This window comes from Panthera leo, chromosome D1 (genome assembly GCF_018350215.1).
Source record: "Panthera leo isolate Ple1 chromosome D1, P.leo_Ple1_pat1.1, whole genome shotgun sequence".
In the NCBI taxonomy this organism is placed as follows: Eukaryota; Metazoa; Chordata; class Mammalia; order Carnivora; family Felidae; genus Panthera; species Panthera leo.
This window is the reverse complement of record NC_056688.1, coordinates 96403373-96420889: the sequence shown is the minus strand read 5'-3', so window position 1 is coordinate 96420889 and position 17517 is coordinate 96403373. Positions and strand designations below refer to the sequence as shown.

The window sequence follows — 17517 nt, the reverse complement described above, 5'->3', positions numbered from 1 at the left end:
ATTTTCAGTAACATAAAGCCACCAGGATGAGCAATAACCAGTGTTTAAAGGAAGCCAGTGCAGCACTGTTGAAAAGCCATGGCTATGAGCACAATTCAAGTTACTTAACCTCCGGTTTTTCTGCATCCGTAAGACAGAAAGCATACCACCTAGGTCAGGAAGCCGTAAAGATTCGATGATGTTTACAAAGCTCCTCACTGGGTACTAGTGCAAAACAGACAATTGGAAACTGTTGGCTCTGTCCTCAACACTCCCACCCGTCCTGTTCCCTCAGGGTCTTTGTCACTTACATTAGAATACATTCCACACCGTTTTGGAGTGAGAACGCGGGGAGGGGAAGAGGAGTGACAGAACGGGACCCCAGTGTCATACTCCACTCATCTCAATTCTTGAAGGCAGTGAAGAAATCCAACATATCAGAAAGTCAGAAATAATCAAAACACATCACATGGGAGTGACAGAACTTTATACTGAAAAGTACAGCCATTAACACGTCCCTTCTAGCTTAACCTCCAAGCTTCCAAGGAAGAAGATGGTCCTTCTCCAGAAACTGGGAGAGAGGGAACACATCCGGCTTTGCTCACCACGAAGTCCCCACCTTCGGCACGGTGCCTGTCAAAGAGGAGGCAGGCACACACTTGCCGGAAGACTGAACCCACCCGGCACCAACCCTCAGAGGCCCAAGGCAGCATGGGGACTACAGGTACCTCATGGAAATTTCCAAACCTTGTAAGTGCCAAGCCATCGTTTAATAAGAATGATCACATCTTGTATACAGAATTTTAAAAGGTGAGACATGGGGGAATGTGGATTTGAGGAAAAGAAGGCAAATCCATTCCTAGCTGGGACATCAAGGCAGAAACAGGACTAACAGTGTCCCACACATTATGCTTAGTGTAGACTATATGGACTAGGTATAGACCGTGAAGGAGATAAACAGTTTTCAAACTATGCCATGTAGGGGCGCCTGGGTAGCTCAGTCAGTTAAATGACCGACTTCAGCTCAGGTCATGATCTCACAGTTTGTGAGTTCGTGCCTCGCATCAGGCTCTGCGCTGACAGCTCAGTGCCTGGAGCCTGCTTCGGATTCTGTGTCTCCCTCTCTCTACCTCTCCCCCTCGCCTGCTCATGCTCTCTCTCAAAAATAAATAAACATTAAAAAAAAAATTTTTTTTTAAAAACTATGCCATGTAAGTTTGCTACCTACGAGTGGTCGGGATAGCTAACTGTGCAAAGTTTATGTAGAAGAACCCCTCAATTACCCCAAAGTGGTCCAAGAGCATCTTCACCCCAAAAGTACAACAATGGCTCTCAGTGCCTTCTCAGTAACCAGCCAGCTCTGAACGGTCCTTTTCATCAGAACCTCCAGAATGTGACCCGTGTTGATGGCTTCGTTCTAGTATGCTGGAGTTTTCTAATGAAAACCACACGCACACAAAACAAACAACAAATCAGCCGGTTATGCTTCTGTCCCAAATTCCAAGTGGTAATGCTGTCCAAACACCCAACAACAGCAGGTACCTATGGATCAGAACTTGTCCGGATACTGCTCTATTCCCCTGCCCCCAATCCACTGGGTGCTCACAACATAAAGTATTTGCCTCCGTTTAAGAGGTAGAAAGCCACAAGAACACAGACTCCACCATAACGATGAGAAAACACAACCAATAACCCACCAACATCATAACCTGTTTTAGGCCCGTCAGAGGGCTGTGGTCATAAGGCAATCAGGGAATTCGGATTTCAAAGGGTGACAAGCTCCTCTAGGAACGATGGGACAAATTATTCCAGTTTTGGAAGATCACAGAAGGTAGAGATGCTGCAGTAAAAGCCACCAAAGAAAACAGCTAAAGTATTAACGAATTCTTAAAAAGTGTCGGCTAGCAGGACTGCTGGGAAGCTCTAGGCACAAGGGGAGTCAGCAATCCCTTGCAAGCTCTTTCCTGCTGGATGTTCCCGAGAAGGACTGCGGCCGGGAAGGAAATCAAAGAGAGGCCGCCCCAGTGGCACCCAGGCACACATTCTGCCCATTTCCTGGACTTCTTTTCATCCAAAGCAAAGCCTTAAAGGGCTGGGGGACGAGCAGGAAGCCCTCCCATACTCAAGATACAATCACAGACGTACTGGCTGTGGGGCAGGTGTGGAAAGGCAGCCAGCCACTGGGGCTGGGTAGGAACCCTTTCAGCTCCCTCCAGACCACCACTGAGGGAGAGGGCAAAGCAGAAGCCTCGGCCCCCACGGGAGGGGTAGGAAACTCTCTCTAACCCGAGACCTCTCCCAGGTACGGAAGAAAATAGGGCTTCCAAAGGGAGGAGGAGCAGAACCTGAGAAGCCCCACCTCTAACACCCTGGCAAACGTGTCTGCTCAAGACTACCACTGGACCGGGAGGAGGGAGAATCCCACTGTCCCCACCGTTAGCCCAGCACCACATACAAGCAACGGGAGTCCGTCACTGAGGGCACAGGCAGGCAGGGCCTGCTCAAAGCAGAGGGTGAGGCTAACTCTGAGGAAAACCTCAGTACACTGGCCCACACCGAGAACAAGGCAGCGGCTGGCCACCGGCAACATCTGAAGTCCAGGTGTGTGAAGGCGAGCCAGGCAGCAGAAAACCCAAACGCGGCCTGTTACACACTAGGCCCGTCAGCCTCGTGCCCGTTTCTGAATATGACATGTACTTTAGGGTGTTTTTACTACACAGTATCCATCATCCAATCAAAATTTACCAGAAAACAATCCACTGTCGTGATATAAAGCTGCCAACAGAACCAGACCAAAGATGACCAAGCTGCTGTGGAATTATTACACAGGAACTTTAAGATAACTACAATTAATATGTTACAAAATCTGGGGAAGAAGGGAGACAACTTGCGTCAACAGACGGAAATATTCAACAGAGAGATGGAAACTATACAAAAATGACCAAATGAAAGGCCAGAAGTAAAAATGTAGTATAAACGAAGAATTCCTTCAACCAGCTTATCAGCCCACTGGAAACAGGAGGGGGAAAGAACAGCGAACTTGAAAATGGAGAATTATCCAAACTGAAATGCACAGAAGAAAAGGTGTGGAAGAAAACAGAGATCCAAGAACTGCAGGATGCTATCGAATGTTCTGTCATGCCAGTTATTGGAGCCCTAGGAGATGGGGTGGAAAACAAGGAAACAGATGTACTCATTTAAATGATTTTCCAAAATGGATGAAAAATAACACATAGGCTCAAGAAGCTCAGAGAACCCAAACATTAAATAAAGCATTCACCTTCTCCCTCAAAAAGCTGAAGGAACAGCCATACCGTTAAAGGTGCGAAAGCACGTCTGCCTCTGAGCACGCAGGACATTCAAGAGATCTGAGCCACGGGAGATTCTCTCAGCGCGCTAACGTCGACGGAACCGTTCCTTTCCGGTGAAGGGCTGCAAGGTATTTTCACGCCCCACACATTAATTTCTCAAAGCTGTGTCTGAAGATGAATCTCAGAACTGCCAAAGGGATTCCAAGCCTTTCCAAACACACGGACCAAAGGCTCACTATCTCCTTTTCGTTTGTTTGCTGCGACAAAATGGACCCCACGTGCGTTCCTGCCTTTCCCAAGCCTCCTGGGCAGCACGCTCAGGGTTACACGGGTTCTTTCCCTCACTGCCTTACAGGAGAGGTGACAGCGCCGGAGCAGGGGGCCTGATGCCCTTCCTGGACAACCGTGTCACATCCTGGAGGCAGCAGAGACAGGCTCAGGTCATCTCTACTTGACAGCTAAAAACTCAGCGGTGATGTCAAATGATAACCCAAGCATCCTGATTTCTAGTTGACAATTACTGTCGGCAGGAGTACTTTTGTTATTCCTTTTGCTTACTCTCTATGTTTATAAACATAAGAGTTACGTGAAAAGAATATCAACCGGGGCGCCTGGGTGGCTCACTCGGTTAAGCATCCGACTTCGGCTCAGGTCATGATCTCACGGTTTGTGAGTTCAAGCCCCGCGTTGGGCTCTGTGCTGACAGCTCAGAGCCTGGAGCCTGAAGCCTGCTTCAGATTCTGTGTCTCCCTCTCTCTCTGCCCCTCCCCTGCTCATGGTCTGTCTCTGTCTCTCAATAATAAATAAATGTTAAAAAAAAAAAAATATATATGTATATATATATATATATATATATATATATATATATATATATATATATATATATATCAGCCAAACCCCTCAGAGGCACTTCTCCTGGACTGAAGGTTTTTCTAGAGCAGAGAAAGTTCACAAACAGGTAATACACCATCACTCAACGATTAAACAAACAATAATAAATAGAATTTACTTTCTTTAAAATAAAAAGAAATTTCTGGGGTGCCTAGTGGCTCAGTTAGTTAAGTGTCCAACTTTGGCTCAGGTCATGATCTCATGGTTCATGGGTTTGAGCCCCGCATCATGCCGACAGCTCAGAGCCTGCAGCCTGCTTTGGATTCTGTCTCCCTCTCTCTCTGCCCCTCCCCCACTCACACTCTGTCTCTCTCTCTCAAAAATAAACATTAAAAAAAATTTTAAGGGGCGCCTGGGTGGCTCAGTCGGTTGGGCAGCCGACTTCAGCTCAGGTCATGATCTTGCGGTCCGTGAGTTCGAGCCCCGCATCGGGCTCTGTGCTGACAGCTCAGAGCCTGGAGCCTGTTTCGGATTCTGTGTCTCCCTCTCTCTCTGACCTCCCCCGTTCATGCTCTGTCTCTCTCTGTCTCAAAAATAAATAAACGTAAAAAAAAAATTTTTTTTTAATAAAAAAATAAAATAAAATTTCTGAAGAAAAGGATTAATATACCTAGGATTTATCAGCACTCCATTTTTTCCTTCACTTAAAATACTTACTCTGTTAATTTCATTGCATTTAGGATACTTTGCAACATAAAATAGGAGAGTGTTTTTTTCACTCCCTTGTTCATGAGCTGCTGTATTTGCCCTCTCCAGATGCATCCTCCACCTGAAAGTCCAATACCTCTGGGACACTCTTCCACCATCCAGTGAAGTTTCCTAGTCCCCTCATCTCAATTACCTGAACACAGCACCACAGGAACCCACGTCTGTCATGCTCACAAAAGCACAGACATCTGTTTACGTAACAGCATCAGAAGTCATTCTGCGGTTTTTTGGTAGGTGTAAACCCTTTTTTGTTTCTTTACCATGCAAAGTGGTAACTGCTTTCTTTTTAACTTTATTCTGAAATAATTTGAGACCTCAAGAAACAATGGTAGTACAGAGGGTTCCCAAACATCCCTGACTCAGGTTCCCCTTTCGTTACCATGTTACTTCACCATGGCACAATGATCAAAACTAAGAAGTTAACATGTAGTTAATTCCATTCACTAGACTTTTTCTTTATGGATTTCCCCAGTTTTCCCTTAAGGTCCTTTTCTGTTCCAGGATCTAGTCCAGGAGGCCTCACTGCATTTAGTTGTCATGTCTCCTTAGTTTCCTCCAATCTGAGAAAGTTTCTCAGTCTTTCCTGGTCTTTCACGACCTTGACAGTTTTGAATAGTACTCGTCAAGCATTTTGTAGAATGTCCCTCAATTTGGGTCAGTCTGATGTTTTCTAATCATGAGACTGAGGTTATGGATTTTGGAGGATGCTCCAGAGGTGATATGCCCTCCTTCTCACATCATATCAAGGGACATACGCTATCAACATGACTTATCATGGGGAAATGAACCCTGATCACCTGGTTAAGGTGGGGTCTGCTGGCTTCTCCACTGTAATGTTACTGTCCCCATTCCATATTCTATTTGTCAGAAGCAAGTCACTATGTTTGTCTGTATTACCAGGGAGGGTAATTAAGCTCTACCTCTCTTTCCTTCTCCCTCTGCCCCTCCTCCACTCCCGTACACATACGCATGTTCTCTCTCTCTCTCTCTCTCTCAAAAAAAAAAAAAAAAAAGAAAAAAAGAAAAAATCCTTAAACCCATGGGGATTTGTGGCTTGTGGAAATATTAAAACATTTTCTTTCCCCACTAATAATTTTACTAAATAAAAAACATGACATTTGCCTTAAATGTTAAGTAGAAGCCCGATCATATATCTCATCCATTTAAAAGAGAAAACACATAGCTACTTTTTATTAAAAAGCTCAGGCATGAAATCTACTGAGCCCTCATACATTTCTAAATTTCAATTGATTCTAGTCTCATATTTAATTTCACCCTGCTTGTAAACACAGAATTACTGTTCAAAAATAAAGCAACCACCCAATTTGATTATCTGGAAAAGAATGAAACAAAGTTCAGAAAACAAGTAGTAATTAATAAGAAAAGAGAAAAAAGAAAGGAATTTGAAAAGAAATCCAAGAGCTTTCCATAGATTGGCTATTCATAAAACTTAGAGAATCAGCTAAAAACCTATCAGAACTAGTAAGGAAGATCACTAAAGTAACCAGCTACAAAATAATTTTTTTCATAAACAAATAAAACAAAACTCCCAACTGTTAAATCTCAGCAATACTCAGTGAGACTGTACACACACAAGTTAGTGGCAGGGCCCTTCCCATTACCCCAATGTTCACAGTCCAGATTAGTCCTTGTGATCGACAACAGTTGCCTTCCCAACATCCTTTACCTCCTCATCTTTACTAACAAAATAGTCCAGACTTTTCTGCGGCAATGCAAACAAGGTGTGCTTTCCTAAATAAAAAAGATAAAGTCTTGCTACAAGCCTTTTGGTCTTTTCCCTTGGCCCTCTCTCTCCTGCTTGCCTAGAATGCAAACATGGCGGGCTGGGATTGAAGCAGATGTACTGTAACTGAAAAGAAAAGGCCAGCCTGCTTACGTGGTGACAGAGCAGAAATACAGAAAGAAACCTGCTTCCCTCGCGGCATCACTGAATCACTACAATTGTCCTGGATGAGCTCCTTCCGCATTTCTTCTAGTGTGAGACCTGTATCGCTTCTCGGCCTTTTGGCTAAGATCAAGTGTAGTGTGAGACCTGTAAACCCTAATTTCCTTAGGCAATTGTTAGTAGAGTTTTCTTTTATATTCTCCTAGATATCCTCCTGATACTGTCCTCTTCTGTGAAGACCATAACATGAACTTCATGACCTTAAATAAAGCAATCATTATTTATAGATGATAGGACTTTATATCTAGAAGAATCAAGAGCATGAGCTAGAAATCTGCACAGTAAGGATAAAATCCAGGAAGGTGAACAATTATGAAATATATATAATAAAATCAATAGTTTGATTCTACTTCTAGCTAGGTTACAGAAGATCACAAAAGACTACCATCTATACCACAAGAAAACATTGGACAAAGTAAAAATCTGTCTATTTTTTAGAGCCAAATCATTTGTGTTCTATAATCTTGTTAAATTCACCTATTAGTTCAATAGTTTGTAGATTACTTTGGCTTTTCTGATTATACCACCATGTCATTTCCAAATGAAGACATGTTAACATTTTCTTTTCCAATTTTTATGTCTTTATTTTCCTTCTCCACTGCCTAGGACCTTCAGTACAATACTGAATACAAGTGGTAAGAGTGAGCATCCTTCACATGATCCCAACCTTAGGGGAAAGCATTCAATATTTAATCACTAAGTAGTATGTTAGATGTAGGTTTTTCATAAATATCCCTCATCAAATTGCAGAAGTTCCTTTCTATTTTTCATTTAGCTGAGAGTTTTTCTCAAGAATTGTTGAATTTTATCGAATGTTTTTTTTCTACATTTAGAAGATGATGAGATGGGTTTTCTCCCTCAGTTTGTTAACGTGGTAATTTACACTGATTAATTTTTTTCAGTATCAAACCAACTTTACATTCTTCATCTCACTTAGTCATGACACAGTATCCTTTTTTTATATGCTGCCAGATTCAATGTTATGATTTTGTTTAGGATTTATGCATCTGTGTTAATGTGGGATAGCTGCCTGCCACCAAGAATTATAAGATGCACCATTATGTTATATAACCCTAAGAAAAAGTTCTCAAGGTATGACACAACACTAAAACATTATCAATTGTAACACAAAGCTGACACCAGAGACTTTATTTGATTTTAACATTTATTTAGAGAGAGAGAGTGGGTGTGTGTGCATGCACATGAGGGGGAGAGAGGGGGAGAGGGAGGGAGGGAGGGAGGGAGAGAGAGAGAGAGAGGGAGAATCCCAAGTAGACTCCACACTGACAGCACAGAGCCTTATGTGGGGCTCAATCCCACAAACCGTGAGATCATGATCTGAGCCGAAATCAAGAGTGGGATGCTTAGCCAACTGAGTCACCCAGGCGTCCTGTGACATCAGAGATTTTAAAATGTGAAAAAATATAGGTCTGAGAAAAATCAGTTAAATATGGTTTGTACTTTTTCACTTCATCCTCCCAACAATCCTATAATTAACATATCTCTACAGACAGGAAAACAAGGCTCAGAAAGATTAATAGTAACTTGTCTGTCATCACAAAGCTTTTAACCTGACAGATCCAGAATTCAAAACCACTTTGTCTAATTCTGAAGTCGGTGTTCTTTTCATCATAGTTCTGATGAAACCACAGGCTGCCTTAAAGGATAAATCCAGAACTGTACCCAGGCTTTGAATCAGGTTGGGTTTCACCTGTTAAGACTTTTCTCCAATACAGGTTTCTCTGAATGTCATTAACTAAACAGAACATGATTCTCAATCACCAAGGCAGTATCCACTAATAATACCACATGTTCAAATTAAGTGAAAGAGGCCTTGTATTAAATGATTCCAAAGCGCATGAAAGCAGTAAGTCTCCCAGGGAAACTAGGGATTGTGCTGCACAAGTAGTGACTTGAGTATCAGCTGGAGGACGGCCCACGACTTACAACGCTTGTCTGCAGCACCAACTTTAATACGCGTAGTAGAAAGAGTACGAGAGTCGAACGGATAGGATTCTCATTTGGGCTTCTGCCATTAAATAGTAAATAAATGTTGACAAGCCATTTAACTTTCCAGATCTCAATTTTCATACCTTACAATTGAGAGAGGACTCTTCTACACTCAAAATTCAGAGGGATGGAAAATCTAAAAAACAATCACAAATGCTAGAGATCAAAAGCACTGTTAGAAATGAAGAAGGCCTATGGCAGGCTCATCAGTATGGGATGGACAGGGCTGAGGAAAGGATCTCTGGGCTTGAAGGCAGGACAGAAAACCAGAACAGAATATCCAAAGCCTGTGGACAACCGTGAAAGGTGGAACATATACGCAATACAAATACCAGGAGAAAAACAAAAGGAAAAGCCATATTTAAAGCAATAATGACCAGTTTCCCCCAAACTAATGTCAGACACCAAACCACAGATCCAGGAAGCTCAGAGGGCTCCAAGCAGGAGAGCGACCAAACGCACTGCACCTGTTTCCCGTCCGTATCACACTAAAACTTCAGAAAATCAAATATTTTTTTAAAATCCTGGAGGAAGAGGGGAAAAAAGCACTTCACCTATAGAGAAGCACAGGTGACAATTATGTGCAACGTCTCCTCAGAAATATTGAAAGTGAAAAAAAAGCCCACCGAGCTAGAATTCTGTACTCTGGAAAACTCTCCTCCAAAAGTGAAGTTTTGAACAATAGAGAAATTCTCAGACAAACAAAAACTGAGAGGATTTGTTGCCAGTAGTCCTGCCTGGCAAGAAATGTTCAAAGAAGTTCTTCAGAGAGAAAGAAAATGACATGGGTCAGAAACTCAGATCTACATGAAGAAAGGAAGCGAATCAGAGAAGAAATAAGTAAAGGTAAAATTAAAAAAACCTCTATGTCTCTCTCTTTTTTTTTTTTTTTTTTCCGGAGACAGAGAGAGAGAGCACATGCGTGCATGCAGGCACATGAGTGGGGGAAGGGGAGGGAGAGAGAGAATCTTGCAACAGTGAGATCATGACCTGAGCCAAAATCAAGAGTCAGATGCTTAACTGACTGAGCCACCCAGGCGCCCCAAAACTTTTATGTTTCTTATTCTTAATTCATCTAACAAGTTGTTCAAAGTAATAATGGCAACAAATGTATTCCATTACCTATGCTTATGTATCAATTAAATGACAGCAGTGATACAAGGGATAAGAGGAAATAAAATTCTGTTGCTAATGTTAGGTATAGACAGTTTCCTAGACTTAAGGTGGTTTGACTTACATGTTTTTGACTCTACAATGATATGAAAGCAATACACATTCAGTAGAAGCCATACTTTGCATTGTGAATTTGGATCTTCTCCCAGGTTAGCGATCTGTGATACGGTGATGCTGGGCAGAGGCAAGGAGCTCCCGGTCAGCCGCGTGACCGTGAGGGTCAAAGACCGCTACACTTAACAACCATTCTGTTTTTTATTTTCACTACAGGATTCAACAAATTACAAGATACCCAACACTTGAATATAAAATATGCTTTGCGTTACATGATTTTGCCCCACTGGAGGCCAATGTAAATTCTCTGAGCACATTTAAGATAGGCTAAGCTGAGCTATGATGTTCAATAGTTTATTTGTATTAAGTGCATTTTCAACTTGTAATACTTTCAACTCACTATGGGTTTACAGGACATATCCCCATCGTAAGTCAAGGAGGATCTGTACTTCCACAACCTATGAAGCAGTAAAGTGTCAATATGAAAGTAAACTTGGGGGGCGCCTGGGTGGTTCAGTCAGTTGAGCGTCCAACTTGGGCTCAGGTCATGATCTCACTTCTCATGAGTTTGAGTCCCACGTCAGGCTCTGTGCTGACAGTTCGGAGCCTAGAGCTTGCTTCAGATTCTGTCTCCATCTCTCTGCCCCTCCCCTGCTCACACTTTCTCTCTCTCCCTCCCTCCCTCCATCTCTCTCTCTCTCTCTCCCCCCCCCCCAAATATAAAACATAAAAAAAAATTTTTTTAAAGAAAAAAAAAGAAAGTGAACTTGGATTTGATGGATATGTATAGCGCAAACCTGAGGGCAACCACTAAAAATGTTTTAAAAAACAAATACAATTGACATGCTAAGAAAGTAGAGAAAATGCAATCATGTAAATACTCAGTTATAACCACAAAAGACATAAAAAGTGTGGGAGTCAGAAAAAGGAACGAGGGACAAAGGAAAAACTAGAAAATAGTAATAAATATGGCCAATATGAATCCAACTATATTAATAATCACTTTAAATGTTAATGGTCTAAATATACCAATTAAAAGATCGTGAGAGCGGATCGAGACCAAAACCCAACTACACGTGCCTATAAGAAACCCACTTTATCTCTCTCAAAATAAATAAGTAAACTTTAAAAATAAATACAAGAAACCCACTTTAAATATAAAGACACATAAATTAAAGGTAGAAGGATGGAGAAAAATACACCGTGCTACCACTAATCCAAAGCAGTGGGAATAGCTATATCAATTTCAGAGAGAGTAGAATCTGGAGCCAGGAAGTAATCAGGTATCACATAATGATCAAGGGGTCAATACCCCAAGAGGACAACAGTCATGAATGTGTATGCACCCTACACAAGACCATCAAAATATGTGGAGCAGAAACTGACACAAGCCTAAAGAGAAAAAGATGCTCCACTATGAAAGCTGGAGACTTTAACACCCTCGGTCAGAAATGGACAGATCCGAAAGCCAGAAAATCAGTAAGGACACAGTGGAACTTAACAGCACCATGTAAGTGACATCTGTAGACAACTTTCTCCAACAGCAGACTGCATAGTCTTCTCAAGCTCACCTGGAACATTCACCAGGACAGACCACATTCTGGGCCATAAAACATACCTTAGCAAATTTAAAAAAAAAAAAAGAAAAAAAAGATCTTATAACGTCAGCTCTTATACCACAATGGAATTAAATTAAAAATAGTTACATGGTGGATACGTGTCATTGTACGTTTGTCAAAACCCAGAGAATATACAGCACCAAGAGTGAACCATAAACTATTGACTCTGGATGACAATGAAGTATCAGTGTAGGTTCAGCCATAACAAATGGATCACTGTGGTGCAGAAGGCCAATACGGGCGAGTCCGAGCATCTGTGGAGACAGGTGGTAACGGGAACGCTGTCTACGTTCCACTCGATTTTCCTATAAACCTAAAACTGCTCTGAAAAATAAAATTAGGGTCGGCTGGGTGGCTCAGTCACTTGAGTGTCTGACTCTTGATCTTGGCTCAGGTGATGATCCCAGGGTCATGGGACTGAGCCCCACATCCGGCTCCGTGCAGAGCATGGAGCCTACTTAAGAGTCTCTCTCTCCCTTTCCCTTCATCCCTTCCTTGCTCGCACTCTCCCTCACTCTAAAATAATAAATAAATACATACATACATACATAAAATTTACTAACTTAAAAATCCTTCCATGTTCACCTCCTCCTTGAAACTATACAAGGCCCTTCTTTTCTAATTCATCTGACAATTTTTACACAAAAGTCAGCATTATCCTCTGTCCCACTGTTATTTTACAGAGGGAAAAAAAATTATCTTCCCAGTTAGACTAAAAACTCTTTGATGGTGGGCCCACAATACAAACCCGAATTTCCTAGCCCCCACCTACGGGCAAGCATTCAAGAAATCAGCCCATAAATCCTACAGACTTGGGGCAGTGGGTTTCTGTGAATTCTCAGAGCTTCTGTAGGCTGGTATCCTGCAGATGGGTCCAAGTGGCTTGGAAAATTGGAATGGATTAAGGAGACAGAATGCCATCCACCACGTCACAACTCCTTTTTCCCAAGAGCAGCAACAAAGCAGGATTAGGCTTGGCATAACCAGTAGGGTTAACCAGGGGAACAGCTAAGAACCACTAAGAACCATTTTAAATACAGCCACTGCCCAGTGCAAGATTTCAGGTATCACACCCTAGTGAACAAATTTTTGCTCTTCTAGGATCTCACACAGAGCCCACTAATTCTTGCTAGGAATTAATCTCAATTTTATTTTCACCTTATCCCTCATTCTCAGCCTTCTAAAAAGAACATTAGGATTTAGAATCCACAGATTTGTTGTTATTTTGTCTTGTTTAAAACAGTCTCCATCCAGGGGCGCCTGGGTGGCTTAGTTGGTTGAGCATCTGACTTCGGCTCAGGTCATGATCTTGTGCGGTTCATGAGTTCAAGCCCTGTGTCAGGCTCTGCTGACATCTCAAGCCTGGAGCCTGCATCGGATTCTGTATCTCCCTCTCTCTCTGCCCTCCCTTGCTCGCACATGCTCGCGCTCTCTCTCTCTCTCTCTCTCTCTGTGTCTTTCTCTGTCTCTCAAAAATGAATAAACATTAAAAAAAATTTTAAATAGTCTCTATCCAGCACATAAATAGTGGAAAGGAAGAAAAAAATCACCTTAATATTAAGAAACACAGTTACAAAATTCTGCCATACTCAATGAACGCTTTTTTCTCTTTCTCGCCCCTCTTAGGGCTTTGAAAACTTGCTCACGAGCTTTCCCCTTGGTGGCCTGCACAGGACTTACTCCTCCAAATCCAATTTTCTCCATGCCTAGCATTTTTGTTAACCATCTCTTAATTTAATCCCATTTTCCTGGCACTGAGATTTGTTGAAGAAGCTTTACACAGTCCCCTAAGCCATGTCTCCCTAGCACGCTCCCAAGAATTTCTGAAGGACGGCAGCAGCAGCCACATCCCTGCGTGAATACTCAAATACACAGCTTCCCCTTCGTATAGCTTATTTATAAAAGTTCTAGATCTGGGGCGCCTGGGTGGCCCAGTCAGTTAAGCATCCCACATGAGTTTGAGACCTGTGCTGGGCTCCACACTGACAGTATGGAGGCTGCTTAGGATTCTCTGTCTCCCTCTCTCTCTGCCCCTCCCCTTCCCCACTCAGGCTGTCTGTCTCTCTCAAAATAAATAAGCTTAAAAAAAAAAAAGTTCTAGATCTTATTCTCACATCCAAAACTATGAGTCACTCACTCAAAGGGTAGGAAAACAAGCAAGCACACGGACCAATACTCAGATCCTACTCTGCCACACAGCTGGCTGGAAAACTCCCAAAGGCCCGTACATAAGTGCATCTCGTCTATTTCGAAGCAAAGATTTCCTTCTGTTCATCTCCAGTCTCAGTCGTTATATTTACGGGCAGTGATTAAAGAATTAATACAGTTAGTTCTCCGTATAGTTACCAAAGAAAATGGCCACGGCACAGATTCCCCAGTAATCAGAAAAATGTAAGGAACAGGTCTGACAGCTGAAGTCCAGGGCAATACTTTCTGAAGGGAAGACAGGGTGCTTGCCTAAGTTCACAGAGGTTTTCATTAGACAGAGTGTTTTTTCCAAGGGCTAATACACATTTACAAGCTCTTTATAAGCTCACATGGCATCATGTTGCATGGTTGGTTCCTATAAAGAGCTTAAACCTGCGTTATCATCAAAGAAAGGATAGAGAGAAAAAACTAGAAAACATGGGATGAAGAGAAGAAAATGAAAACCGGAGATGCCAAATTCCTTTCTTTCTCTAAGTCACGCCATAGGGTTTAGAACGGGAGAAGAAAATCTGCAACTGGGTGGAAACAGAAAACGGAGACAAGAGGAAAAAAACTACAAACCGTTAGCAATATAAGAATGTCTCAAAAGACGTACATGCTCTCAGTGTGAACGGCAAATGCCCCAGGACAAAGGGTAAGTGAACTGAACGCTGTGTCCAATATTCCCAACCCCAGAGGATGATCATCAGCTCACCGTCTAACGCGTGCTGCCCACAGAGCAACGTAGGCACCGCGCAGGCGAGGTTCGCACCTATTTTGTTAACTGCTGCGTCCCAGCCCTCCGGTCTACACCTCAGATAAAGCAGGAACTTGGTAAATATTGTTGCTTAAGCCAGGCACTATTTTAAGTGCTTCCCCTGTATTAACTTAATCCTCACAACCCAAGGTCAGCATCCTTATTTTACAGATGAGAAAAAGGAGCCACTGAAAGGTTCACGGGGGTTTACTGGTCCCTCTTTTCTCTACACCCCGTGATTTAACTCCAGTAAAACTGGAGCATGAGCTGCACTGTGGTTTCCTGTAGCTCATGAAAGGAATCAGTGCATGACCTCGAGATTCCCACCCCTCCATGACGCTCAGCTTTTCCAGAAGCCTCCCTTTCCCAGCCACATGCCTACATGCTTTTAGCCAATTTAAGAGAGGCATTTCAATATATGTGTGTGTATATATATATTCCTGGATAACCAGGAAGTTTCCTCAGCAATGTTTAGAGAGTTGTTGTCTAGACAACCTAATACCCACCTTCCCCCTGGATCTCTTTCACTGGTTACTGTAACACAGTTAAAGAGTTCGTCCTTACTAGAAATTATAAAAACAAACGTGACAAAATGGAGACATCTGAAGGCAAGTGACTTACCCTAAGTCACACACTAGGCATCGGTGGAAAGGACAGGATGAAAATAGCACATACGACGACCATCCCAGCACCTCTCCTGCCTAGTACTGGTACTCAGCTGTGCCTTTCTCCAGGCCTGATGCTCAGCTCACAATTCCCCTGAGAGTTTCTTTCTTACGAGGAAAGGGGGTCCCACATCACCTGCAAAGTAGCCTCACTGCTCTGATGAAAAAAACTAGTCCGTTAAAGAGAAATGTCATCTCTCAGATCACAAGATAGAAGAGGTCAAGTGCACCAATCATGTCAACAAGTTTGCTACAGAAAACCAATGCAGAGAGAACAAGAAAAAAAAGCAAAAGAGTCGATAAAATACAGACATCTCCTCCCTCCCAGGACTGGCCCATTAGAAATAAATGCACACGGTGGGGCTGGCTTTAAGAGTGTGGTAGTAGCAAACTGGTTTACTTAGAGAAAACTTCTGGAGAGATTATTTACATGCTTTACGGAAGATAAACTTAGAAGCCCTGTGTGTCCTTAGTTTTCTGAAAAACGTGCGCTCTGGCTATTAGCCAAGGAGAATCCAATGCTCTGAAAAACACACAAATGATGTAGTTAAAGACTATGAACTTATCTTGGCCAAGCACATAAGGTTTCTGTCATTGAAAACCATAGTGAAACCAAAGTCAGTCCGTTGGGTGTCTGACTTTGACTCAGGTCATGATCTTGCAGTCCGTGAGTTCCAGCCCCGCGTCGGGCTCTGTGCTGGCAGCCTGGAGCCTAGAGCCTGCTTCGGATTCTGTGTCTCCCTCTCTCTCTGCCCCTCCCTTGCTTGCACGTGCTCTCTCTCTCTCTCTCAAAAAAAAAAAAAGAATAAACGTTAAAAAAAAAGTAAAAAAAAACAATTGCTCAACAAATGCCTTCTTTCTTACAATTCACCACTAAACTAACAATCTACCTGATTCTGACGCCCAGGATGTAACATGGATGAGATGGGGTGGGGGTGGGGTTGATCCAGATGACGGATTTAAGTGAGGCAATCAGCAGTAGGCATGTATGGTTAGGAGGATAAATGAATAAGATCTCTTTAGGGGATGGGAATCCATTATTTTCATACACCTGTTTCCTCTTCCACACTCCATTCCTCCTGCCCCCACATCAACCATCTTGAATGACACAGGTTTTACGAAAAATGAAATCACTTTTAGCACAAACAAGAGGTTTTCTGCATTATTAAATCTTTTTAAAATTCTCAAGTACTTTTAAAGTCGTAAAGTTCTCAACCTAGCACACAATCCCATACTTGTAACCTTTCCATTCTATAGTTAAAACATGAATTGTGATATTCAAAATTTCAATGAGAAAAACCATCTCACCTCTATGAGTCTTTCCACTGATCCGGCAAAACAAGATGAAAACTGCGCTTTTATAGGGCTTAACAGACTCTTTTGAGAATATCCTTGTCACCCTGCTGTGCTTAAAGAGCACAACGGGAGTCCCCCCTCACTGACTGGTGTCCAGGGCAGAGGCAGTTTGCGAATTCTGAGTGGAGCCACACGGTCCACTCGTCAGTGTCCTGATGTGCAGTGTCACGATGTGGATGTGCAGGTGGCACTGAAAGCAGGTTACTCTTCGCCCTCTCGCACCCCCTTCCCACCCTCTTACCTAGTCAGGAGCCGAGAATGGGATTAGGAAGAAAACGCCTCAGACGTGGATTCCACAAAACCCAACTCAATGGAGCCAATTAAATGGTAACTACTGGCTTTGGCTCTTGCACCTTATATAGACACTGAGGGACACAAATGTATCCCGTCAAAATTCATAGAGGGACAACATATAAAGAAGCAGCAAGAGGACAGCCATCTGCAAGCCAGGAAGAGGGCTCAGGAGAGAACAACCTTGATGATACCTTGACCTTGGCTTCCAGCCTCTAGGACTGTGAGAAAATAAATTACTGTTGTTTAAGCCGCACAGCATGTCGTGGTTTGTTACGGCAGCCGTACCAAACTGACACAGACGTCACATATCACCCCTGAAGACTGCTGGCTGGGTGGGGCGCCTGGGTGGCTCAGTCAGTTGAGCATCCAACTTTGGCTCAGGTCATGATCTCTCAGTCCTTGAGTTTGGGCCCCACATTGGGGCTATGCTAACAGCTATGCTAACAGCTTAGAGCCTGGAGCCTGTCTCTCTCTCTCTCTCTCTCTCTCTCTCTGTCCCTCCTCATGTTCTGTCTCTCTCTCAAAAATAAATAAACATTAAAAAAAA

General features: G+C 42.8%; 1 protein-coding gene and 1 non-coding gene across 6 annotated transcripts in view; one reads left to right on the top strand and one right to left on the bottom strand.

Moving 5' to 3' along the window:
* EXT2 (exostosin glycosyltransferase 2) overlaps positions 1 to 17517 on the bottom strand; it is a 145312-nt gene that overhangs the window by 80686 nt on the left and 47109 nt on the right. The gene's annotated exons all lie outside the window — the stretch shown is intronic.
* Positions 6899 to 7094, top strand: LOC122201578. Its single transcript, XR_006194263.1, has one exon. It is a non-coding gene; the product is annotated as a U2 spliceosomal RNA (small nuclear RNA).